The 20092-nt window shown below is 34.4% G+C and overlaps 1 protein-coding gene across 1 annotated transcript in view; it reads right to left on the bottom strand.

Moving 5' to 3' along the window:
- LOC145247299 (chitinase-3-like protein 2) overlaps positions 1 to 16900 on the bottom strand; it is a 134168-nt gene extending 117268 nt beyond the window's left edge. The window contains exon 1 of the mRNA XM_080108922.1: positions 16433 to 16900. The gene's annotated coding sequence lies outside the window, so the exon portion shown is untranslated. The remainder of the gene's footprint in view (positions 1 to 16432) is intronic.
- Between the last annotated feature and the right edge of the window lie 3192 nt (positions 16901 to 20092).

The raw sequence follows: 20092 nt of genomic DNA, 5'->3' as shown, positions 1-20092 counted from the left end.
AAAGAAAGTCCGCACTTGTAATTTTTTCAAAAACTACAAATTTAAGCTAAATTAAATGCAATTATTTAAACTACCTATACATCATTTGATTCGCCTTTTATTCCTCTATAATTCTACCTGTTCATATTTGACTTTTAATTAAAATATTCTAGCGTTCACAACAATTTTAAAAATAACTTCAAATTGAGGAGGCAAAAAGAAAGTCCGCAAAAAGAAAGCCCGCAGCAACAAATTCGCTTAAAATCAGCTTAAATTATCGCCCCTAAATCAGTTTAAAATATCGACCAACAGGCAACAAAGCATATCTAATCGCAGTTGTTGTTGTTCCAGATTATCCAACGTAACATTTAGTCTATATGCCACGACTTTCTCTTAGTGATCGTCAGGAGCTCATTAATCTCCACCTTTCTTGTTTAACCAATCGAGAAATCGGCCGCAGATTGAAATGTAATTAGAAAACGGTACGAAAAACTGTGCAAAGCACCAAAACACTGACAGTATTCGTGATGCCCCTAAATCTGATCGCACTAGACTTACTTCTAACAGGGAAAACAATGCTATCAAGATCCGCAGCCTAAGAAACCGATTTGAAACGGCTTCCCAAATCCAACAACAGTGCAATCTTGTAAAAAAGTGCTCTCTTTCTACTGTCAAGAACAGATTAAAGGAATTTAATTTGCGAGGATATGTTGCAAGACACAAACCAATGATTTCTGTAAAGGACAGAAAGCACCGTCTGGACTTCGTCAGATTCAATGAAGATCATGACTCTTCATATTTGTCAATAGTGCTTTTTAGCGAGGAAAGCAAGTTAAATAGGCTAGGCAGTGATGGTAGACAGTACGTCCGTCGCAGGAAAGACGAAGAATTTAATCCTAGGTGCTCAGTTTCAAATGCTGCAAGGTGGTGGAGGTTCAGTTTTGGTGGTCGGCATTATTAGTACCAATGGTCCAGGACCTACAGTTCGCTTACAAGGTGGAATTAATTCGACCAAGTACATTAATATGTTAACTGAGCATTTTCTACCCTACTTTGGTCGGAATTTATACGATAATCTCATTTTCATGCAGGATAATGCTCCCATTCACACAGCTGGCAATGTCAAGAGGTTCCTGGAAGAGCATGTTGTTCCGTGTTTGGATTGGCCTGCACAATCTCCAGACCTCAATCCTATCGAAAACGTATGGCATTACATCAAGCAACAGCTACGCAATGATAAAATTTCAAATTTGGAAGAACTTTTGGCAAAAATTAAAGAAAAGTGGGATACCCTTTCCTCGGAGTATTGCTGCAGTCTAATTCAAGGAATTCCCAAAAGATTGCAGGATGTCAAATTGCAGAAGAGCTATGCTACTAAATATTAACTAGTTCATTGTATTCCTGTTGCATTTGTGTTGCATTAATGTCCTAAAATTACATTTAAATAACAATTTTCCATTGTTCGGACTTTCTTTTTGCCTCCTCAATTTGAAGTTATTTTTTTAAATTGACGTGAACACTAGAATATTACAATTAAAGGTCAAATATGAACAGGTAAAATTATAGAAGAATAATAGGCTAATGAAATGAGGTATAGGTCGTTTAAACAGTTACATTAAATCCAAGTGCGGACTTTCTTTTTGCCGCCCGTGTATATATATATATAAACAATCCCATTAATATCATGATCTATGAACATTCTTAGATCGGACTAGAATAAATGAAAGTTTATCCGCTTTGACAAACAAGTGGGAAAAGTGTATATTTGCATGGGAATTCTTCATGCATAATTATGAAGAGTGGTGAGGATTATGCTGTGCGCAATAAGAACTGCTATTCGTTGCTGTTTTGCTACCGGAGAAAGAATAATTGACATATTTGAACGTGGATGGCATCAGTTAACGACGGTATAAGCGTAAAAGATACGCCTGGGAAATGCAATATTGCAATCATCAATCTATATATCTATAAAAGTGAAAGTGTCTGTCTGTCTGTCTGTCTGTCTGTCTTCGTATATTTCCCTACGCAGTAACTCCGTCAACTTTCAGTCTACAGACTCAAAATTTGATATATAGGGTAGTGAGATTTGGGAAAATCTTTGTCATCGGTTTTAGGCCAGAAATTTGGCTGTTAAGGGGTCAAAGTTCAACGATTTGACCTTTGAGGTCTCTACCAAACTTCGCCGCCAATTTTGGGTCTAAACACTTGAAATTACCCCTCCCCCAACGCACACGTCTCCAAACTCCCAGGCAACGCCGGGCACCCATGCTAGTTCTAAATAAAATAAGAATAAGAACATTTTTTCATTCCAGCAACAAATAAAAAGAAGAAAACCTGACTCATCCAGAAAATAAGTCGTCCACCAAACTTCGTACCGATGGGATTTTAAAGTTAGTCTTTATACAGTAGCGTCCAAAACTAAGGGACAGTATTTTAAAACCAAATATAGAAAAAGAATTATAATATTTATTTATTTATTTATTTATTTATTTTTAAAATAGGAACGCCCCAAAGTAAGGGACTTTGAATATAGCATATATTTTACATTGTTATTCTCAATTTTGTCCCTTACTTTTGGACGTTCCTATTTTGACTATAAATAAATAATTGTTATAATTCTTTTTCTATCCTTCGCAAATGATTCAAATTTTAGTATGCGATTATGGATGATAACGACTACCAGTTGTTAAAATTCCAGCTTTTCACAGTTGTTTTTTCTAACAAATAGTAGATTTTAACATTTTGTCGCTTAGTTTTGGACGCTACTATATATATATATATAAAGCTGAACGTTTGTGTGTGTATCTGGTCACGGATAGGCTCCTATATGGTTGACTATTATAGAAAACTGATCACATATAATGATAGAAGATTTATCGAAACACAGGAATGGGTATGTTTGATCTGGCATAATGATGATTTATTAAAATTGTGTGGTCTGCGTACGCGCCTGGTCCACAAGGTATGGAAATAAAAAATTAAAAAAAAAAAACGTTTACAAGTGTTTTTGATATAGATGTACATAATAATGCTTGGATAAGTATGTTTTAACTTAAATAGGGATGGTATAATAAAATTGTGGGGTCTGCGTTCGCGCCTGGCCTCCATAGAATGGAAATAGGCGCAAACTTTAATGAAGACTTTTCATATCTATCTGCGTAAGTATACTTTGATAATTATGTTTCAGGTTGAAGAAATATGGTATAATAAAATTGTGGGGTCTGCGTTCGCGCCTGGCCTCCATAGAATGGAAATAGGCGCAAACTTTAATGAAGACTTTTCATATCTATCTGCGTAAGAATACTTTGATGGTTGTTTCCGAAGCTAATCTGGATGACGAGCTTCAATTTATTACTAAGACCCTTTGCAACAATGACTACCACTTAGACATTGTTGAAACTACTATAAATGTTAATGAATCATCATTATGCCAGATCAAAGACACCCATTCCTGTGTCTCGATACATCTATCATTATATGTGATCAGTTTTCTATAATAGTCAACCATATAGGAGCCTGTTCGTGACCAGACACACACACACACACACACACACACACACACACACACACACACACACACACACACACACACACACACACACACACAGACGTTCAGCTTTATATATATATATATATATATATATATATATATCATCGTCGGCGCCTCTCATGTCCATCATCTGCCCCCATCTTCTCTTCTAGGATGCCTATATTTTACATGGCTTTCAATGCCAAACCGGTGGTAGAAGAGTCATAGGCAGTATTTGCAAGGGAGTATAGGCAGAGGACGGGACTGTTCTCGCGCTCTCCTTCTTTTCCTAGCTTGATAATATTGTCTTCTTTTCTTCTCAATGTCCATGCCATCTTTGCATGCCAGGATCCTCTATTTTGTCCGGTTCCTGGCAGCCTGTCCCCACAAGAAAAGGTCGATGTGTGTCATTGCCAGCCGCGCTTTAATTGTTTTTTATAGCACAATATAGGTGCTCCTCGTGGTCGAGTCCGATTGGAGAGCTCGCCATAAAGTATTTTTTTTAGCAATCTGGAAGGATCCATCCTACTGACGTAGGATATATATATATATATATATATATATATATATATATATATATATATATATATATATATATATATATATATATATATGTGCTTATCTATCTATCTCTATTTCGATCAATCTACTTCAAGCGATTCTTTTTCTCGCATTTCATCTCGTCTTTAAGGCTTAAATTTATTCCGTCAAGCTCTCCATATGTCTCTCGCACTTTCTATCTATCTATCTATCTATCTATCTATCTATCTATCTATCTATCTATCTATCTCCCTTCTCTTTGTCTCTATCTAACAGCCAACCTACCCCCTATCTCCGTCTGTCTGTCTGTCACTTTTTCATTCTCCGTCTATCTTTACTGTATACCATCTCATCGTTATGAGAGTTATGTAGTCACCTAATCTCTTTCCCTCTCTCTTTCTGTCTACCTACCTATCTTTCTATTTCTCTTGATCTCTGTCTCTATATCACTTTCGGACTCTTCATATGTTTTCTATCTATCTATCTATCTATCTATCTATCTATAGAACAACCCAGAGATGTTCCAAAAGTAACGCTTCCTATTTTTATTCCGCCCAAATAGATCAAGGGGATTGGAAATTGCATCGTTATAATGACTGAACTTGTGTATTTGAAATTTATATATCATGAAAGTGTCATCTCTCTGAAACAGATATTGACGGTGTGAGACTCTACGAAATCAGCCCCTGTCATTGAGGTACGCTAGGAGCAGAGATGCGTCGTTGAATTCCTTAATACAGAAAACCTATCAACATTCAGCGACGCCTCTTGAACGTTGACGAAGCCGATACAGTTTTTAACAGTAGAGTTAGGAGATGGGTTAGTCGATTTCAGAGTGACGACAGAGATGTGAGTGACTAAAGCGCGCTCCAGTCTTTTACGACGGAGGCATCAAAAGAGGCTGATAAAAAGGTCATGTAAGAAAATCAATTCCTGAACACAAAAGGTCGCTCGTTTTAATAGTACCACTGCTGTCTTCGTAGCTCTTAGACGTTTTAGTTTTGGGGCTAAAAAAGTCTTAGTTTTAGCACGACTCTCGTATCTATCTATCTATCTATCTATCTATCTATCTCTTCCATCGCGTAGTATGTTTATCGATCTTTGTGCCGTGCGTCAACCATTTGTTTCGACATTTCCATTTACATGTCGTTGAAAGGCAAACATGGCTGCAGTATTTTGCTTATTTACAAATGGCGTTTCTTGTCTTATCAATTCGCCTTGCGAGTTTGAGGAGACGACACAATGGCGGCAAGAAACACGAACATCAGGCGCCATCTTTTTAAAATGTTCACTTCCCCCGAGAAAAATTAATTCATTGATTATTCTTATTTAAAGCGTGACCTAGCCTTGCTTATCTTACTCTCTTTCCCTCGATATATATATATATATATATATATATATATATATATATATATATATATATATATATAATTATTTTTTATTATAATAATTAAATACCTACAGACACTAGTGTTTCATCCTTTCAGGAATCTTCAGTGCAGGGTGTCACGATTGATACCAGTCGAACGATTTGAACCTCGCAACACGAAACATCTCTGGCTCGATTAGCGGAGGCCTAATCCATTCGGCTACCATTAACCGCGTGAAATAGCGTTGAATTTAAACATCTTAATTTTAAAATGTTCATTTACGCCAGTCAGACAGTGATCTAATCGTTATACGATGATCTATGCATAAGAGCTAAATTGACCGACTTTAATTCAACTGAATTCAACTGAAAGTGCTCAACGATAGATATTCAATAGTATTTTATGCAAAAAATTAACACAAATTTAACCAGATTCACCCATCAAATTGGCATAACGCACTCATTCTAAGTAAACGAACTATACATTTTGCATGATTTTAAATGGTTAAAAAGTCTAACACACACACACACCTATATATATATATATATATATATATATATATATATATATATATATATATATATTCCCTAAAACTTTTGAAAATAGGGTACGATTATAAATATCTCCAGTATCTAAGAATCTTTATACACTGTGAAATATACTTTATATATGAAAACCAAAGAGGGGAGATATAACATAGCCGTTATTTCAGATCATTTGAAACCATAGCAATAAATTTTAGTCTTCCCCTCCATAAAGGTCGGAGGTTTTGGGGAAATATCAGATATTTTGTAAATCGTAGGCGTTTATGCTTACGACACTACCATCTATGGTAGCATTTCAAAGCCCGTAAACGACAAAGATCACTACGATAATCCCGCCTCTGATCTTGAGCACGTGGTACAGTAGGGAAAGAGGCGGCTGGTTACTTTTAATGCATCTAAAACCAAGCTTCTATCTTTACATAATCAAAGCTCTGATCCCCATCTGGGATCAATTGAAATAAATGGCTCTCGTCTTGGGAGGCTTCTGACAGAGGAGTTTGGTTAGCAACATTTTTTAAACAAATATATATATATATACGCATACATAAAAATATATAGGAAAATGTTTGTGTTTACCTTTTTATGCAAATATTACGTAAGTATAAACCATGTATAATATCTGCATGGATATAATTACACGTAAAAGGAAACTAAACATGATCATCCCATTATAAAACCGAAAAACTAATAGGGAATCAATTATTAAAATGAATGTTTAAAAGAATATGCAAATCAAATTTATTAAAATGAATGTTTAAAAGAATATGCAAATTAGCTATATCTTTTGCAGATGAATACAATTCAACGGCCCATATGTAACTTGTATTTTCCTTTTAGAAGAAAAGGGTTTTAATATGAATATCAATGTGCACAAAAAAAATTATAGGAGTATATATATATATATATATATATATATATATATATATATATATATATATATATATAAAAATTATAACACGGAAATTACATAATTGTCGATGCAATAATTTATTTCAACCTTATGGTATTTTCAAGCATCTAAATCAGACAATTACATTTTTGATACGATTTTTGAGTATCAAAAATGTAATTGTCTGATTTAGATGCTTGAAAATACCATAAGGTTGAAATAAATTATTGCATCGACAATTATGTAATTTCCGTGTTATAATTTTTATCTTATTGCTCTGTTTACCACATTGAGCTCTCATACCCGGATTTCCTCTGGATTTATTCCATTATAACACTATATATATATATATATATATATATATATATATATATATATATATATATATATAACTAATTAATTTACTCACATAAAATTAATATACGAAAGTATAGATTTATGCGTAAACTTTAAGTATTTATTTCAAAAGTGCTCAATACGTAGTTAGAGCTAGTTAGTAATTTATAAAATATATATGGCGATTAAGCTACACTGAATATTCCACGTTTAATCCACTCTAGGACTCTTCAGGCATACGCCTGAATATTCAGTGTAGCTTAATCGCCATATATATTTTATAAATTACTCTCTCTCTCTCTCTCTCTCTCTCTCTCTCTATATATATATATATATATATATATATATATATATATATATATATATATATATATTAAAGATAAATTAGAAAACTTTAAATGTCATCGAATCATAAAATTATTTTTAATTACTTTGTTGGTGTTTGATTCCAATATTTCGCTAAAAATTATCATCAGGGTTTAAGGTAATAAAAGTAAATAACAATGATTTCATCATTTCATGACATTTAAAGTTTTCTGCTCCAAGGATTACCTCCTCCTTCATAACAACAAAACAAAGAAGAAAAAAATACGGACTGGACCTAAAACCCTAATGAGGCTAATTTTTTAGGGAAATATTGAAATGAAACACCACCAAAGTAAATAAAAATGATTTCATTATTTAATGACATTTAAAGTTTTCTAATTTATCTTTAAATTCTTTTCAAAATAAATGTCTTCTAAACGTGTGTAACTACCTTTTCACTTCATATATATATATATATATATATATATATATATATATATATATATATATATATATATATATATATATATATATGAAGTGAAAAGGTAGTTACAAAACTTTAAATGTCATTAAATAATGAAATCATTTTTATTTACTTTGGTGGTGTTTAATTCCAATATTTCCCTAAAAAATTAGCCTCATCAGGCTTTTAGGTCCAGTCCGTATTTTTTTTTCTTCGTTTTGTTGTTATGAAGGAGGAGGTAATCCTTGGAGCAGAAAACTTTAAATATATATATATATATATATATATATATATACATATATATATATATATATATATATATATATATATTTAATTGTACAGAAGTTCAGAAAAACATTGGTACCGTCGGTTTCAAGCCCAACATAAAGGGGACCAGTTAATGATAAACCGTAAATAATGTTAGAGCCTAACATTTCCTGTCTGGGTCATTTTGACTTTTGTTTCCCTTTATTTTATATTTAACTTTATCATCATTTTTTTTCTTTCTCCTCTTTCTCTTCCCTGATCTTTCTTATTTATATTTATGTCTCGGAAGTAGAGTGAAAAGCACATCTTATTTTTCTTTTATTAATATTATTGGAATCTTTTCTTTTTTCCTTGTACACATTTTTGTGAATTATTCCATGGATTTCTGCCTTTGGATAATTATGGACCATCTTCTTCCAATTACGGGATTTCCTTGGGTTTTACTTGTACAACTGTAAATTCTTTTAACTTTCTTGAAGTTTTACATTTGGATTTTACCGTCACTTTATTTTCCACCAGACTATCCATTAATGTGTAATCACCTTTTTCTTCACCATATTCCCTCTGCTTCACTTTTTTTGCTTTCAAGTAAGATCTTTGACTTACTTGTTGTTTCATCAAATACTTCTGCATGCAAAATCCGATCCCGCATTTTGCTAATTCCTACCCTCTGATGAGAAGGAAAGTATTTCTTCGAAACTCCGCGGATTAAGGACTATCCATTTATCTAGTGTTTCCTTTTCAGATTAAAAATGTTTTTAATGTTCAAAGTGTTTTTTTAACATATTTTATTAATTGTTTGCTCATATATATATATATATATATATATATATATGTGTGTGTGTGTGTGTGTGTGTGTGTGTGTGTGTTTATTATAGAACGGAATATGTACTAAAATAGTTGTTTTCGTTTTTATATAAAAGATTTAGATACACCATACAATCGACAAACCAAAGCAACCTAAAAGAATCAATGTCTTTTTGTGTCTTTTTTTCAATGCAAGACAAAATTACAAAAAATTCTTGTCTTCATTTTTACGCCCCCCCAAAGACCCACACTCGTCTGCCTATTTTTTTACAGCCTATCGAAATATTCGTATCTAATTTCTATTACCAGTTCTGGGACGGGTTTCTATTTTGTGGAACCATAATATTAACTATCAAATGTATTATTAACGACTCTTGCAAACACCACTTTCCCACCGAGTTAGCAAATACGCGCCCAAAAGTCGTGTGACTCTTTACCTTTCAAAATTAGTTGATTAATTAATGAATACTAATGATGTAAACTGTTTACCAATTCAACAACTATTAATTATTAAACTCTGCTCATGAATTATGCATTCTTTCTTTAATACAACTATATTCTTATATATAAAGAAAAGTTGGTCGGATTCTCGACATCAAACCTAAATATCATTGCATTAATCAAATAGATAGTTTAATCTATCTGACCAATAGATTACAAAAAAAAACTTTATTATTATTAAATTTCTTCATTTTCTCACATTTTCATCACATGATACGTGCCAATGCCTCCGTTCAGTCTCGAAAGACAAAGGATACAAACAGCAAAGTCACACCCATACACAATAACTGCTAGATTTCGGAATTCCCTTCCGGGTTCCTGCTTCCCCAACTGTACTGGCATGCAGAAATTCATGTGTAATGTTAACAGGCATCTTGCTACTCATCTCCCTACATAGTATCCCTGTAACTAATGTCCCTGATAGTAGCCCCCTTACATCAAAGTGGCAATGTTTGAAGTGAACATGTAATAAAAAAAGTTAAATTTAAGATTAATTAAGTATGGGAAAAAGCTTACATAATTAAATAGTATTCTTATATATATATATATATATATATATATATATATATATATATATATATATATATATATATATATATATATATATATGAAATTTATTGCTGTGAGTCCAGAATGAATTTACATATTGCGTCCGCTAGGAAGTTATCCTCAAAAGATGAGGAAATATCCAACCAGCTTCGTCAGAATTCATAGAGTCCATCTATGAATTCTGAGGAAGCTGCTCGGATATTTCCCCATCTTTTGAGGATATCTTCCTAGCGGAAACAATATTTAAATTCATTCTGGACTCACAGCAATAAATTTCCTATATACTTCTCTGGCTACACATTGAGCACTCTAGTCCGGTTTTTTTCACCGCTGATGATATATATATATATATATATATATATATATATATATATATATATATATATATATATATATATATATATTCACACTAAGACCGAAGGATCAGTCGAAAATTATGTTCTTTTGAAAGAAACATTCTCGTTTTTTCAAAAGCCCCACACGCCAACACAAAGGAAATAAATACAGAAAAGATTGAAACATTTATATATCTTTTGTATTGACTTTTTTCATATATATATATATATATATATATATATATATATATATATATATATATATATATATATATATATGAGCAGACATATATATATATATATACCATCTTCTTCCAATTACGGGATTTCCTTGAATTGTACTTGTACAAATGGAAATTCTTTTAACTTTCTTGAAGTTTTACATTTGGATTTTACCGTCACTGGATTTTTTATCTTCCACCAGACTATCCATTAATGTGTAATCACCTTTTTCTTTACCATATTCCCTCTGCTTCACTTTTTTGTTTTCAAGTAAGATCTTTGACTTATTTGTTGTTTCATCAAATAGTTCTGCATGCAAAATCCGATCCCGCATTTTGCTAATTCCTACCCTCTGATGAGAAGGAGAGTATTTCTTCGAAACTCTGCGGATTAAGGACTATCCATTTATCTAGTGTTTCCTTTTCAGATTAAAAATGTTTTTAACTCATTTCAAAGTGTTTTTTTAACATATTTCATTAACTGTTTGCTCATATTATAAGCTCTATTTCCTATTTGGTATTATGGAGCTTTTATATCTGGCGGAGATAATTTCATAAATATTAATTCTTTAATACTTATAATTTACTTTAATTTTACCATCTTGGATCATTTTGGTAAATTCAATTGTAATTTTCATTATATATATATATATATATATATATATATATATATATATATATATATATATCAAAGGAACTGTGTTTGTGTTTGTGTGTCTAGGAGTTCGGTCCCTATAGTCTCGAAAACGGCTGGGCAAATTTTTATGAACTTCAACACGATATGCATATGTCTTCGATAAGAATCGATAATCGATAATCTAAATAATCCAATGAAACCGACTGAAGTAAACACCTTATACAACCTAACATCACACGTGCAATGAGAAATTTTATTATTCAGAAGCTGAATGTTTCTGTTTAGAGCACAATTGGAGTATGATACTTGAGATTTTGCATTTTAAACTTTAATTCAAACCATTATATATGGAATAATTTTATAAAATTAACATTAGGTTCTCTATAATGAAATGCAGAATACAATATACTGTGAAATAAGTCATAGTGAGAGGCATGTGAGCTTCCTCCTGGTGCACCGCGATGCGTCCCTAACCCTAACCTAACCCCAACCCTAACCCTAACCTAACACTAACCCTAACCCTAACCTAACCCTAACCTAACCCTAACCCTAACCCTAACCCAACTAGAGAAGGCAATCAATCGATTTGATTGAAAAATAGGCGATTTCACCAATTTCGATGACAATAAAAATATACGAGCGTGAAACGTTTGTTGATCATCATTCAATCTTGGGCAACGTCGGGTCATTATGCTAGTATATATATATATATATATATGCATATATATATATTAAAATAAGGGGGTAGTCACCAACAATGTGTATTTTTTAACATTATTTTATAATTCCGTGTCTTCGTTTTTCATTGAGAATGATGTTTTGATCATTGTAATAATGTTTTTAAATCATTGAATCGTTTTTAACGCGTTTCAGACGTTCTATGAAGCGTCCTCGTCAAAAATTATTTACAAATGTGTTGGAGATGTAAAAATAGCATTTTCGTAGTTCATTTGAAGTGTTTCCAAGGGGTGGAAGCGTGTAAGTGTCTACTATTCATAGGAATGTTAAATTTTTATTACCCTTTTATTGGGCTGTGTCGAGGCCGCCGACCTTGGCTGTGGTCACTCCTGTGTTGTGTTTCTCTCTCTCTCACTCTCTCTTTCTGCTTGTGTTTTTTCTTTTCCTTTAGGGTAGTGTGTGTGTGGGGGGGTGTTTTCTTTTATTGGTTTGAGAATGTGTGTACTGTTTTATAGTATTATGAGGTTATTTGCTTCCCTAGAAAGGTGACTGTGATCCAAGGTCGTTACTAATGTGTATGTGTGAGAAGGGGTGGGGTGGGGGGTAGAACCAGCTCTTCTGAAACAAGGGTAGGGGTGCTTTCATTCTATTTTGATATTTATTTTTGGGATTTTTGAATTTTAGTATTGTGATTGTTGGTTTCAATCATTTCGGGTATTCTTTATATTATGTTTGTTTAGATAGAGGGGTGTATTTAAAAATATGTATAGGGGATTTTTTAAAATGCTTTTATTTATTTTTCTCCCCATGTGGGTATGGCCAGACCCGGGATCGGTTCCTAGTGTGGGGAAGATCTTGTTCCCCAGAGGGTAGGGGCAATTGGAGGGGTAGAGGTATGGGAGGGGGATGATAGAAGGGATGATAGTGTTCTCAGTCATGAGGGATTTGTTCTCCACTGACTGAGGAGGGAGCGAGGTGTTGGAACAGATATTATACTATGGTTCTAGGTGTTTCCTAGTGTTGTTGGTTTCGAGGTTAAGTAGGGTTGGTATTGTTCAGTGTGTTGTATTAGAGATAGGGGTGTTGTCTGCGTGTGATTGTATGCGCGTGTGTGTGTGTTTTAATGTGTCGGTTCTGATTTATGTGTGGGTGTGTATATGCATATGGATGTGCATGCGAGTGTGTCTTGCATTTCATGTTTTTGTGTGTTGGTATTAGGCTCTGTTCAGTTCAGGAGTGAATCTTGTGATGAAGTTTTTTTCCTGTGTAAGTAAATAAAAATAATTATCTGTTTGGAAGATTGGCATTATTTTGAAGCTGTTTCCACTACATGAGTGTACGTGTTTTGAAACATAGAGGTGTCTGTTATCTGCAATTTTGATGTTGTTCTTATGTAAGGCCACTCTATTGCTGAAATTTTTGGTGGCGCCTATGTAGGATTTGTTGCATGCTGTGCATATTAGTGAATATACTACATTTCTGGAGGTGCAATTTAGATCCTTTTTTATTTTGAATGTTTGTGCTGGGTTTTTGAATGTGTATGTGTTTCCTTCTATTATTATGTTACATACTCCACATCGCGGTTTGTTGCATTTTGTAACCCCTTTTGTAGTGTGTGGAACGAGTTTTGAGGAAGTTAGGATGTGTTTTAAGTTTTTGGGTTGGCGTTTGCTTTTTATTATTTTTGTTGTTTTAAGTATGTTGTTTAGTTTGTCGTTCTGATTGAGGAGGATAAGGTTTTTTGTTATCTGTGTGAATAGTTCTGGGTTGTTTGGGTTGTGTGTAGAGACGTATGCTAGAATGTGTTCTTTGTTGTGTTCTTTTGGGGTTCTTAGTTGGTCTATTGAAATTTTTTCAGCCAGTTCAATATCTTTCTGTATTAGTGGTAGTGGATACCCTCTTTTCCGCAGTGTTATTTGTAATTCATTCAGTCTAGTCGAACGGAGGTGTCTGTCTGTTACTAAGGTGCAGACTCTACGTGCTAGGGACTAGGGTATTGATTTTAGACAGTTTTTAGGATGGTGGCTTTTGAAGTGGAGGTATTGTTGAGTGTCTGTGGGTTTTTGGTAGATGTCTGTGATTATGTTGTTGTTTTTTATTGTTACTAGGATGTCTAGGAAAGGTAGTTCTGTGGGGCTTTGTTCTAGTGTGAAGTTTATTTTTGGGTGTAGATTTTGTAGCAAAGTGTGGAGTTCTTTGATATCCCCCCATATGGTTCTCCAGAGGATAAAGCAGTCGTCTAGGTATCTTTTCCAAGATTCTATGAAGAGTGTTTTTATATTGTGCCTGTAATTTTGCTCTATCCTTTCATAAAGGGTCTCTTCTAGGAAGCGAGTGTAAGGGTTGCATATGTCGGTGCCATTTTAGTACCCATTTGTGCCTAGTATTTGGATGTAGTTGTCTTTATTGAATTGGAAGGAGTTGTTATTGAGGATTATGTCGATGCTATCAATCACGAATTGTTTATTGAATCTGGGGTGTAAAGTCTGTGTATGTTTGTCAATCCAATATGCGATAGCTTCTTTTCCTAGGTTGTTGTGTGTAAGAGTAACAGCATATTTACATTCCAAGACCTACATATTTATTTTTAGTGCAAAACAGCTCCTCCAGCATGTTAAAATTTCAGTAAATTTTTATTGATCCTTTTCGTTATGCAGAAACAATTGGTTATTATTATGTCAATACCGTCTCTTCGTGTGCATATACTCCTCAGAAAAATATAAATTGTTGCTTACACAGAAAAATGCATGACAATATGTCGAAAAGAAGAAAGAATGTAAAATTCATAGAAAACTGAACATCTTCCTGCAGCTATCTTGGTTCGTGTTCATTATATATACGAGGGGCGTGCAATAAGTAATGCTCCTGACCCACTTCCCATAGCAGTAGAGCAATGAAACTTGGCACAGTTATTAGTCTTTCTCTACATAGAAACCACCCAGAGTTATGCATTTCTCCCATTGTTTGATGCAACTCGGGAGACCGTTTTTGTAGAACACCCCAGGTTGGTCCTCTAACCATGACGTGACTTCAGAAATCAAAGTTGCATCATCTGAGAAACGCTTTCCTTTCAAAAACAACTTATAGGGTTGAGAAAGGTGAAAGTCAGAGGGTGCAAGGTCCTCCGCCAATTTTGGGTGTAAACACTTGAAATTTTAGATTTAGGTTACTTGGACAAGGATAAAACGTTTGGATTTTATTTGAGCCCAAAACAATAAATGTTAAAGGGTACAAAATTGGGATCAAAGTTAAAAAAAGTTGACCTCTCATCCAATTTTTGGTCAAAACATTTGAAAATTTACATAAAGTGTAATCAGACATGGGACAAGCTTTTTAATGTGTTTTTGGCCGAAAAGTTGGCTGACAAAAGATTTTACCTTTGCGCTCTCTAGTAAACTATTCAGCCAATTTGTGTCTAAGCATTTTTAGATAAAGAGTATTCAGACATGCAGCAAGTTTTTAAATCAGTTTTTGGGCGAAAATTTGACTGTCAAGAGGTCAAAGTTGAAAGAGTAAAGTTTTGAAGACTCTACCATACTCCTCTGCCAATTTTGGGTTTAAACACTTGAAATTTTAGATGTAGATAATCTGGACATGAGTTAAACTTTTTATAATATATATATCTATGCACATAAAGTTATGATAGGGCCCGAGTAAAGCCAGGCTGAACTGCTTATATATATATATATATATATATATATATATATATATATATATATAGGAGAAAGAGAGAAAGGGAGGGGGAATGGAGAGAGAGAGAGAGAGAAAGAGAGAGAGAGAGAGAGAGAGAGAGAGAGAGAGAGAGAAAAGATGGTTGGATTTATTTGTTTCCCCACTGAGCAAATTAGGCGCAAGGTCGTTTTTTAATGTGGAGAGTGAAGGAGAAATGGAGACCAACTCCCCGGGGAGTAGGGGAGCTGGATAGTTACAATTGGCATGCAGGGTTTCCCTACATTTACCAATAACTGATTGCCACAAGGGCAATGATCTTATATGTGGGGTTGCCCCCACATATGGTCTTTGCTTGAACTTTGGTGCCCAGCCCCCACAGGGACCGAGCCGAGTTGAGAGAGAGAGAGAAAAGGTGGCGACACCATGAAATAGTGTAATACTAGCATGCCTGGGGAGTGGGGATGTGTTTATAAGATGACCTCATTGTACGAGGAAATACCAGTGATGCTACACAGGCTACTTTCCTACGCAATTTAGAATGGCTTTTTGGAGGGATGAAACTGGATTCTTTCATATTACATAGACCTTGTGTCTAACTTTTTTCTTGTCGGGGCGCAGGTAAAGCATAATACCTCCAAATTAAAATAAGTAAATGTCTGTAAGATATCATATTCTTGAATGAGTAAAGTAAAGTGTTGCAAAGCAAGATATCTGGTTTTAAAAATAGATTCAGATAGAGAGAGAGAGAGGAAAGAAGAAGAAGAAGAAGAAGAAGAAAAAGAAGAAGAAAAAATAAAACTTGTCTTACTGCTTTTGGTTTGTAAATAAAGATCCTTTCATGCAATGGTGGTTGTCCACGTCTGTTGCTTGCTTAAAATCCGGCAGGGGTATCACGGTTTTGTATCGGAGCAAATATATATTATCTCTCCTGATACTATACATTATCTGTTATGTTCTCAGCCGGTAAAGGAGAACTCCTTCTAGACGGAGGCACTATTTAAAACGTTTTGTCCTAATCTAGAGAAGCTTTTTTTTTTATATATGAATTTTTCTACATTAAGAGCCCATCTTGTATCTAACTCCACCTTCATTGGGGGAACAAGTGAATAGGGAGCACAGTTATTAAGAGCGAAAAGTGCAGCGTACTGCAAAGAAAGGAAACGATCTTTTTAATCTGGGAATAATCCTGAGAAAGTGAAAGCTGTGTCAGTGAAGAAGAAAAATCTGTGGATCAATAAAGCATCCGTCCAGTAAAATATCAACGTTACTACTGAGTAGTTGTAATAAAGAAGAAATTAAACGGATAAACAAATAAAAGGAAGGGCTGTTATTTTTAAGTTATGAAAATCGAGGTCGTCACGGTTACGTACTATCTCGTCTGTGTTGGACTATACAGATACAAACAAGTAAAAATTGTTTTAAAAATCTGCCTAAAGAGACAGGCGTTTCCTGGTACGGTTTGCATATCTAATTGAGTATTTTTTTTTTGTTTGATTGAGGACAAGTTCTGAAAACCTGCAATTATCGCGTGAACTCGACAGGTAACCTGATATTTTGTCTGAAAAAAAGTGAACATCCGTGACGAGACTTACCTGGCACGTTCGTACATTCAGGAAAATCTCATTCATGTACTGGGTCTCTGTTTCTGAATAAAGTGTGATCAGGGTCCCTGCGCGTGAAATTATTATGGCAAGAGTTGCACGATCCTACAACCGCACCTTTCCTGAGGTGGCACTGTTTTAAATCCCGTTGCAAGTGTATATATATATATATATATATATATATATATATATATATATATATATATATATATATATATATATATATATATATATATATAGTTCAGGACGATTGGAAATAAGGCTGAAAAAAGTGGAGAGCACATATAACGCCTGGTTTCCCAAATGGCTACCCATGTGGCATTAGCCAGGCTCATCGTTGCTTAATTTCGTTGATCTTGCGAGAACCAGGATACTTTATTTCTAATCACTTGCGGCGCCGATACGGGGAAAGTCTGACGCTGTTGCTCAGGCATTTATTGTGGGTCAGAGTTCTAACACCTTGGGGTTTAATAAGCTATGGCCCTGTACAGTTTTAATAGAAGTCTCCCATTCGAGCCATTAAGTTCTATCTTTGAGGAGGGATTAGTTTATTACTAATCATTAAGACCTTGCTAATTAATATTGACGAGACTACTCAGGCATTTATTGTGAGCCACAGCACACAACCCTCCCATGCGCTGACTTTTCCATTCCCACCTTCGGACCTTGTGTCACATCTTTCTGTAATGATATTGAGCTAAACGCTACTTCCACGTCATAGTTATTCGAACTTATACGAGGTGGAACGATAAAATTGTAACCCTAGAAAAGACGACATGATTCCATTTCCGTTTAATGAAATCCGATCTCCTTATTTTGTTGCAGATTCTCTACTAGTTGGTCAGTTGTGTACAAATCCCAAGAGCGATAAGAGCAGAAAGTGACACAGTATACAATAAGCGAGATCAGAGATGCGCCATTGTACAACCCATTCTCTCTATCGATCCAAGTTATAACAACAGGACCATTGCCAGCACAATCAAAATGCAAATCCGGATATCACGGACGTGCTCAGGGTGATGAAAACAGTTTCCGGACACGGTTATGATATTTGGTGTAGTTTCAGGTGGAGGGCCACATCATGCCACCTCACATCTTCGAAGTTGGCTTGAAAGTCAACACCAAAGTGTACCTGGATGTACTAAAGAGAGTGGTGATCCTCTGGTGCAATCAGGTGGTTGCTGGCAGACCCTGGGTGTTTCAGCAAGATCGAGCCTTAGCTTTAGAATGAGTGCTATGACTTTATACCCTCTCTCACTATCCACTCCTCCTCGACCTAAACCCGCGGACTACTTCGTTTGGTCATACGTCGAGAACATCACCAACATGACTTCCCACAACATCAAAGACAGCCTGATCGCTGTTATTCGCCGAGTATTCGCCAAGCTCCCACCGGCACTAGTGGAAAATACATGTTCCCAGTTCCAGACGTGTATCAAGGCAGTGATTGAAGCTGAAGACAACTACATTGAATATATATAAGCTATACTACATAATCAAATTACATGAATTGATTTTTTCAATAAAAGTTTTAAAATAAAGAGTGTTGTTTTCTTTAGCAGGATAATTTTATCATTCACCCTGTACCCAACTTTGTGTGTATTCATTTTGTAGTTTTTCTTTTAATTTTAGCTGGACATAAAAACATACATATAGACAACAACCCTTCATATATATATATATCCACACACACACACACACACACACACACACACACACACACACACACACATATATATATATATATATATATATATATATATATATATATATATATAGTAAAACAATGTCGCAGTTCAAAAGAGTCAACAAACCGGAAGATCATGACTCGAGTTTCGCCCTCATTTCGGCTCATATGATTAACACATCCGAACAAACGCGCCACACACAAGAAAGTCTCTTAATAAACACAAATCAAGCAAACCGCAGCGAAATTCGACTATGGAATGAACTTACTTCTCGAACAAGGGGTGTGATCATCCAATCAGCTTGAACCCAAGTCGATGTCTCACAAGTAGATTAGTGTTATTTTTAAAGAGACATGCATTTTCAGGATGAGCCAGTTTTAAAAATATTTCCATTGAAAAAGATTTGCAGATTTTCTATTCAAGTTTGAATAAACGAGAAGCATTTTCATACGGCAAACAAGGCAAAACAATGAGTTAAGAAAGCATATTTTCACAAAAGATATAATTTATATATGTTTATAATGGAAAGTTTAAAGCAATAGGAAAACCTAGAATATTTATGAATATTTGTAGAGTTCTTGCAAAAACAAGGGGGTTTATTAGCTGAGATATTAGAGAAAGTCCGGGTCAATTAATTAAGGGCCGTGAGTTTTAGGAGTCAAGAAATGCGAATTCAAAACTTCCCTGCTCAATTAAATAAATTATAATTCATTAAAAGTTGTTTTTAATGGCCAAGATTATTTTCTTTTTGAATTAGTAAACTATTTCAGTCAGAAAGACTGGAAATATTTTAATGAATCAGGTTTAAAAGACTGACAAACGGTAATGTGATGAGCTGTGTGTTTGTGTGCACGAGTGGAGGGAAATTTCCCAGAGTTCTACTATTTTATTGAATAAGATATAGCTTTTAAAAGATTTTGGTAACTTCCAGAAAGACCCATTTTAAATAAAATTCAGAAAGTTTTCTGATGGGTCCCCCCCCCACAAAAAATTATTCAGGACAGTGTAAGCGCAGACGACATGCGTACAACTTCGTTTATACATTTATATACTGTACGTTGATATGTAAACACACACACACACACACACACACAAACACACACACACATATATAATGAAATATAGACAAGATAAAATAAATATAGAATATATATTGAATTTTTTTTTTTTACCCGGTGG

This window comes from Euprymna scolopes, chromosome 25, assembly GCF_053919585.1.
Source record: "Euprymna scolopes isolate OS-2025 chromosome 25, ASM5391958v1, whole genome shotgun sequence".
NCBI classification, from domain to species: Eukaryota; Metazoa; Mollusca; class Cephalopoda; order Sepiida; family Sepiolidae; genus Euprymna; species Euprymna scolopes.
Note: the sequence above shows the minus strand (reverse complement) of the source record. Positions and strands in the feature narration are given on the sequence as shown.